Genomic DNA, 8,821 nt, shown 5'->3' with positions numbered 1-8,821 from the left:
CCTCTCTCTCCTAACCACTCACCTCTGTCTCTCCTAACCTCTCACCTCTCCCTCACACCCCTCTCTGTCTCTCCCAACCTCTCACCTCTCCCCCACAGCTCTCTCTCCTAACCACTCATCTCTCCCCCACACCCCTCTCTGTCTCTCCCAACCTCTCACCTCTCCCCCACACCCCTCTCTGTCTCTCCGTAATGTTTAGGAAATGAGACACCCGCTGCTTTCTAACCACTCAGCTCACATCTACCACTGCGATCACAGATCTTTACACCTAGCTGGGTCAGTTAAGTTTATGTTTCAAACTCCAGATCATTTTACTGAGCTGAAGAAAAGAATTCCTGTCCTCGCTCCTTGAACTCTGTGTCTCTTACAGCTGGAACGCCATTACATAAACGCGTACTACCCTTAAAGCGGCAATGCACACAAGTACTTTTTGTGTGATGACATACATCAAAGGTCTCTCTCTCGGGCGGTGCTGATAAGCTGTGTAATGCGGCAGGCAGAAGCTCATAGGGAACCATGTTAAAATGGATAAGAAGTAAAGAGTGACATACTTTGCACATTTGCATGTCATTACCCAGAATCCCTGGCTGCAAAGGAAGTACTGTATGCTAGGCGATATGAGATAAAGGGGAAAGACAGGGTAGCAGACCTGTCAGACACGTGAATGTGCTCACACGTGGGACTTTTATTTTCTGTACACTGTATGTTAGAGGGTTTTTGTCACCCACCATAACTTTTTTTAATGTATATGCATACGCACGCGGTTCAGTAATATATATACATATATAACACACACTTATTTGTGTGTAATATATATATATATATATATATATATATACACACACACACACACACACACACACGTATTATATAGTATTAGGGTGTGCATATACTAGGGTAGAGTTCGCCTCCCCATTACAAATATGTGATACCACATGAGGGGGGATCATCTAACCTACAAGGGACAGGACTTGGGTCAAACAACGCTGTGACGAAATGGGCATCAGGGCGTCGAAACAGAAAGGGTAAGCCCGGTCCTGCCGTTCCCTTTGGTCAGGGTCCCTGCCCGTGACCCCATGGGTTGATTGTAGAGCATTGGGATTGCCTGGATATGTGGAAGTAGGGGTCCTGCTATTGGGACCTATTGTCTGTATATTTCACATGTACCTGGTGTTACATTGTAATGTACATCATGTTTTACAGCGTGTGAAAGCAGTGATCCTGTTCTGCTCAGGTGATTGTGGAACCTTCGGGGTTAACCTGGAGTGTCCCTGTGATCACAGAGTAATTTATGGTTTTTTAGGTGTGTTCCCAATGTATGTATTCTCTGCCCTTTGTTGAGGAATTGAGGCGTGTCACGTATCGCACACCTGTGAGCGCATGAGATATATGTGACATGGGTTAATACACACAGCTAACTAGCTGCCTCACCTTTCACCTGCGCAAGGTTTCTCAAATGAGTAATATCTACCCTCAATCCGTGACAATATATATCTTAACTCGCTGTCACCACCAAAGGGTTAAAAAAATGTACTTCCAGAGCTTGGTCTCTCCTATGAAAACGATGCACTTAACACACAAAAATCTGTTGCAGCAAAATGTGTCCGAAAATTTCATTTACTCTCTACAAAGCTGGAAACTGATCAGAGCAAACAGTCATTACTTATTCAATTTTAGATTTAATATACAAAATGTACAGTGCTTAGGTTACAGAAAAAAAGATTACTACAAGAACATACAGTATAACCTGCAGTTTCTTAAAATAAAAGGAACGCACAAACAGAACCTAGCTTATTTTATCGTATATCATTCATCAGATCTTTTCCCAAAGGGCCTTGAATGGAAATTGAGATTTCACGTGTTCCAGCATGGACGCTCCCGTAGTTGAAATCTAATTCATAATCTCAGATGCAGGGTTTATATTCTAAAACCTTGTTCATTGGAACACATTGAAACATACATTCTGGGTGTGTCCTTAACCCGCCCCTCTTAAACAATCAGACCCCATGGCAGTTTTACGAGTGAAGAAAAAAACCCACCTTTCTTTTGAATTTTAAACTTTGCCTCAATATACAAAAGTCTTCATAACTTAATTTCTATAATACTTGGACAAACGCTTCCTTCACTGTTGCGTCTATGTAATATGCACACCTGAATCTGAAACATGACACCTTCACTTTTGCATGAGTCCATTGGACTGCCTAATCATGAAGTGTCTGGCATCATTTGATTCGGGCAATCGCAGCCCTTACAAATATCTATTCGTTATCCTTGCGAGTCGCTGTCAGATCCGAGATATTTCACATTGAGTAAACTTTCACACTTTTGGATTGTCGTCTAGGCCCCACACCCCTGAGTATCCGCAGACCGCCAAGAGAATGCCTATGAATGTACATTTAAAAGTCTTTTGTTCATTCCCCTCTGTCAGGGGAGAGTTCCCCCCACTTACAAACCCAGGTGCAGAGCCCCAGATGCCCTTAGTCCTAGAGAACACATTTTTAAGACAATTTGCAAGTTTACATTAACCTCACGTGTGCCAAATACTCTGTGCTGCTCACATTTTATTTGTGCAGCTGCACTAGCAATGCATAGCTGAGTGATAGGCCCAAGGTAAGTGAGAGGGCTGGCCTTTGTACAGGCCAGGTGGATAGTTAAGGTAGCTGGAGTAAGACACGCCCCCCTGCTGGGAAAACACTTACTCCAAAGTTGACGCATTGTCCTACACAGATAGCACAAGAGCCAAGCTGGATTTAAGCCCTGGCTACACCTGGTGTTCCCAGTATTTGAATGAGAACAAAGGCTAAACAGGCGACATCTGATGGAACAGGGTGTGCTGATAGGGGCCTGGCAGAGCCCCTGTAAAGAAGGAGCTGACGGAGTCAGCAGAAGAAGACTGCCAGCTGGGTGAGGAGGAGGGATAGGATGCAGGGGGAGCCGCTGGGAGAGGAGGCAGGGGGCGCCGCTGGGAGAGGAGGCAGGGGGGGCCGCTGGGAGAGGAGGCAGGGGGGGCCGCTGGGAGAGGAGGCAGGGGGGGCCGCTGGGAGAGGAGGCAGGGGGGGCCGCTGGGAGAGGAGGCAGGGGGGGCCGCTGGGAGAGGAGGCAGGGGGGGCCGCTGGGAGAGGAGGCAGGGGGGGCCGCTGGGAGAGGAGGCAGGGGGGGGCGCTGGGAGAGGAGGCAGGGGGGGCCGCTGGGAGAGGAGGCAGGGGGGGCCGCTGGGAGAGGAGGCAGGGGGGGCCGCTGGGAGAGGAGGCAGGGGGGGCCGCTGGGAGAGGAGGCAGGGGGGGCCGCTGGGAGAGGAGGCAGGGGGGGCCGCTGGGAGAGGAGGCAGGGGGGGCCGCTGGGAGAGGAGGCAGGGGGGGCAGCTGGGAGAGGAGGCAGGGGGGGCCGCTGGGAGAGGAGGCAGAGGGAGGCGCTGGGAGAGAAGGCAGAGGGGGCCGCTGGGAGAGGAGGCTGCTGGGAGAGGAGGCAGGGGGGGCCGCTGGGAGAGGAGGCAGGGGGGGCCGCTGGGAGAGGAGGCAGGGGGGGCCGCTGGGAGAGGAGGCAGGGGGGGCCGCTGGGAGAGGAGGCAGGGGGGGCCGCTGGGAGAGGAGGCAGGGGGGGCCGCTGGGAGAGGAGGCAGGGGGGGGCGCTTGGAGAGGAGGCAGGGGTGGCCGCTGGGAGAGGAGGCAGGGGGGGCCGCTGGGAGAGGAGGAAGAGGGAGGCGCTGGGAGAGGAGGCAGGGGTGGCCGCTGGGAGAGGAGGCAGGGGGGGCCGCTGGGAGAGGAGGCAGGGGGGGCCGCTGGGAGAGGAGGCAGGGGGGCCGCTGGGAGAGGAGGCAGGGGGCCTCTTAATGCCATTTTTATGAGTTTTCAAGCATCTTCTAATTTCTATAGCAGATTTGACCCACCTCCCAAGAAGTGCAAGATATTTGCAACACTTTCTGTTTGGGATAATTTGTTGCCAGTGTTCCCAGCAGTTTGAGCTGCAAACTGTAGCAATAGATAATGTTGCCTAAGGATCCATTGTAGCTGCTGAGTTAGGCCAAGTCCATACAGCTTTCGCCCGCGCTGAGGCGTGCGCGTCTGTGACGTCACCCGCGTGAAACGGTGCGGTTTTCAGACATGCTAGACGCACTGTCAGTGGGCGTGCCAGTGATGTCACAGAGCTGGTTCGCCCTCATTGGGCGATCCGCTCATGTGACCTGCCCATCGCGCGGAGAAATCAGTTTCAACTGATGCATCGCGCTCCCCATCTGTTGGCCGCGTGGCCTATGGGTGCGATCAATGCCTTAAGGCAATGTGATCGCGCCGCGCGCCGTCTGCGGCAGCATGGACTTAGCCTTACACTGACTGAAGGCATGATTGGAACTGAAAGGCGGCCATTATGTTAAGCACACAATCAGGGTTTTTAAAGATTTATAAAAGCATCACCAAACAATTGCCAGCTTAGGCAACAATGTAGAATTATACATCGTCACAGGCTTCACATATACAAATAAGAAAAGAAGGGGAGAGTAGTGTTGCTGCTTCAATGAATACATCAGATTGTGATCTCGTCCAGTCGCGTGCGGTTTCCTGGTGACATATTGATTATATATTGTGGCAGGGTGGCCGTGGTAAGTGAGGAGACAACACGTCTTTTCCGGTGAAATAATGCTGTTGGGTTTATTTGTCCAAAAACGGTAACTAAACAATGGGTACACTGTCCCTTTAAAATTGAAATGAAACCAAAACCTAACCCCGGTCGGGGTACTAGCTAAACAAAAGTGCAGGTTAACTATCTGGCTGGCTAGCTAACCTATTCCAGCCCAATAAAGTACAGCAAACGCAGTTGGCTCCTTACCTGGGAGCTTTATTCTTCCCTATTGGGACAGGATCGCTGTGGGCAGCTTGTGGCTGTCTTAACACTTCTCTGTCTTCCCTCTATGCCTCAGAGAGAGAGAGACTGCCGCCCCAGAGGCATTTCCTCTTCCTGTTTTTAAAGCAGGTAAAGGAGCTTTATTCAAATCACCTGTGGTCTACTTGACAAGCTGAGTTAACCCCTCGTTTACTGGATAGCATGCATACTGCCATCTCCTATTCACATACATGGAGTCAATGACCCTATCACATAATATATATAATCACAATTATTAAGGTTATTGTGGGTAAAAAAAAAGTGACAAAAACCCTCCACAGTAAAGTACATATATATATATATATATATATATATATATATATAGACAAAAAAAAAGACTGCGCTCAACAGGTAATAAAGATCTGAATGTAGTTAATAAACAGTATTGATTGGCATATTTGATTGACTATACATAAATTGAATTCTAATAGAATAGCTGAATTAGTACTGGTATTTTCTAAACATGCTAAACTAAAATCAATGGGTGTAATTGTGGACCTGTATATAATTAAACTGAAATAGCTAAAACCCTAAATCACTAATACAAATACATGAAATAAGTGATATAATAATATAATAAAATACAAATTTCTAAGAAAGAAAAAATATATATAAAAATAAAAATAAAAATAAAAGGTAAAAATAAAAAATGAAAAATGAAAAAAGGGATTCAAAAATAGGATCTGGCAGCTCTCCACAAGGACCAACGACCTCCCAGGAATCTGCGAACAACAAAAAAAGAAAGCGCCCGATCCTAGTGCAATATGAAAAAAAACACTTTTAATACAAATCGATTAGGTCCAACAAAAATACACTCACAAACAAATAAAAGGTAAAAGCATGTTATGAGTATACTCATTCGCCTCCACGTGCTGCTGTAACTCCGTTTGTAGACTGCTCACTCTTGGGTGAAGTGTCTGCTTCTCCAATAGCCCTTATCGGTGCAGGAACTGTGAGAGTCTCTGGAACCGTGACCCGGAAGTAGGATCAAATGCCAGGATGGTGGGTATAACCCTGAGGTTTGGTGTAGACTGGCAAGGTGTTTTCCCTATAATGCCCACTTATATGAAGTACCCGGTTCTTGTACCTCTACTGGCAAACCGCTCCCTTCAAGAATAGAGCTCCGGTCTTTCCCGTAGTCCTCCGGTGGGTATAGGGGTTGGAACTGTAACCCGGAAGTGTAATCGCCCCCTCTGTGTAAACCGGATGCGGAGCAACGGATGTGCGACCCCGCTGTTGAGATCTTATTATACCGGCAAAGTTCCAAAGTCCTGACACAACTGTGCAAAAATAAAGGCAGCAAAACGGCAGCGAACGAGTATTAATAAAAACTGGTCTAGATACCAATAAAAAATCCTCCCTACGCGTTTCTTCACTCAAGGTGATTTCATCAGGGGATGTATGACGGAAGTACGTCATGCTATTTATACATATGTATGGCAATCAATTAATTAAATGCTTCCAATACAACACATGATTATTTTTAATTGCTATTTTCAAAACGAAGGCATCAATATATACTTTACATGTACAATTAAACCATTCTCAATTGTTTTAAACTGATTGTGGATTTTAAATAAAGTTTCATATTACATTCAATAAAACTATTTATCCATGTCTGTTTCAGTTGGATATATATACATATATATATACACAATGTGTTCAATGAATGTTGAATTTTCATTGCTTCAATTTATTCCCATGTGTCTTTAATTTACTAATAGTACTGGGTATTAGTAGATCTTTTGTCCTTACAGACTAGGATAAAGAGTCAATTACAATTAAGCACTAATGTGAGTTAATGGTTGGAGGATAGGCGACAAGGGTGGCCATCAATTCAATGATTTAAATTTGTGTTGGTCAATATTGAATAAAATAAATAATTTTATTTTTGAGATCCTTAATGTCTGGGCAAAGTACCATCTGCAATAGATGTTTACATATACCCTAAACATGGGCTATTTGGATCTAATATTATGGATATATTTTTATGGAAGAAAGGGAAGTTTAACCCAATAATGGTATTCAACCTCAGAATATTATCTTGGATTATATATTTGAATACATGTGACTCTATTATTACAAACAGATGAATTATAGATTAAATAGTGTGTAATTATTGTAACCTAAACCATTTTAAGTGATAGAAAAGAATCGAAGACATTTGCTCACTTTGACTTTGTATCCAAAAGTCAACTTGTAAAACAAAATTGTAGAGTAATTGCACCACGGCTAGTGTGTCAACTACTGGATAAGGAGTTCATTGTGATTTTTCAATAAAGTGTATAAATTATATCAATGGTGTTATTAAATATTTGTTTATTATTATACTAGTAATATGTGAATAAAGTGTGTATTATTGTGACTATTTGTTATATATTAATATAAAAATTAAAATAATGATTCCAAATATAAGAATATTTAAACATGAATGTAATTCTAATTTGATTTATTTTGGAACTTATGTGTAATATTGTTATGGATACTGTGTGTGAATGTAATTTATTTATAAAGTGTTATTTATTTTATATAATAAAATTATTTATAAATGTGAATATTCAATTAGAAAATGAAAGAAAAAGAAAAGAACAGAAAAAAATCCGATACAAACTTATGAGAACACCACTTAGGATAGATAGAGGGAACAGATCAAGCATGTTCTACCCAGACGTATATCAGAGCTTTTAGAAAGAGTTATTATATGACCGTACTGATATCTATGCAGTCATTTAATCCAGATGGATTTAGTGAATTTAGGACATAGATCCAGTATGTTTCACGTAGGTTTAGGCTTTTGTGCCTGTCTCCACTCAATAAAGTGGGGTTTATATGTTCTATACCCATTACTTTGAGTGTCTTTGGATCTTGATTATGTTTTAGTTGGTAATGTCGTGACAGGCTATGAGTTTGTAGCCCATGTGTGATGTTCCTACGATGTTCCAGAAACCTAGTGCTCAAAGCTCTAGCTGTCCGTCCAATGTATTGTAGCCCACATGGGCATGTGATGGCATATACCACAAAGCTGGTTAGACAATTTATATTACCCTGCACAGAGTGGGTGAGTCCATTTGAAGCTGATGTGATGGAATTGGATGCATCCAAATGTTTGCAAGTGATGCATCTGCTACGTTTACACTGAAAGTTACCATTTGAGAGATTATTTTGTTCACCGGCAGTTCCTAAGCTTTTTAGTCTACTGGGTGCTAGAATTGATTTAATGTTTCTAGCTTTTTTGAAAACTACTGGTGTCCTTGTGGGAAGTTGATTCCCAATTATGGGATCATTTCTCAATATACTCCAATGGGAGTTTAGAATGGTTTTTATTTTAGAAAAAGAATTATTATATTGAGTAATGAATGATGGTCCCTCAAATGAATGTTCCCTTTTGTTTTCTACTGTCTTGTTAATCTCAAGATTTGTTTTACTTTTATCCAGTAGTGTATTTCTCTCTATTGTTCCTACCTGTCTAAACGTATTGTTTATGATGTCTTTATCACAGGGGGATATCCTAGTCAATAAATTCATCAACAAAGGATATGATAAAGACATCATAAACAATACGTTTAGACAGGTAGGAACAATAGAGAGAAATACACTACTGGATAAAAGTAAAACAAATCTTGAGATTAACAAGACAGTAGAAAACAAAAGGGAACATTCATTTGAGGGACCATCATTCATTACTCAATATAATAATTCTTTTTCTAAAATAAAAACCATTCTAAACTCCCATTGGAGTATATTGAGAAATGATCCCATAATTGGGAATCAACTTCCCACAAGGACACCAGTAGTTTTCAAAAAAGCTAGAAACATTAAATCAATTCTAGCACCCAGTAGACTAAAAAGCTTAGGAACTGCCGGTGAACAAAATAATCTCTCAAATGGTAACTTTCAGTGTAAACGTAGCAGATGCATCACTTGCAAACATTTGGATGCATCCAAT

This window comes from Ascaphus truei, chromosome 17, assembly GCF_040206685.1.
Source record: "Ascaphus truei isolate aAscTru1 chromosome 17, aAscTru1.hap1, whole genome shotgun sequence".
NCBI lineage: Eukaryota > Metazoa > Chordata > Amphibia > Anura > Ascaphidae > Ascaphus > Ascaphus truei.
The sequence above is the reverse complement of the archived record's forward strand: the minus strand, read 5'-3'. Positions refer to the sequence as shown.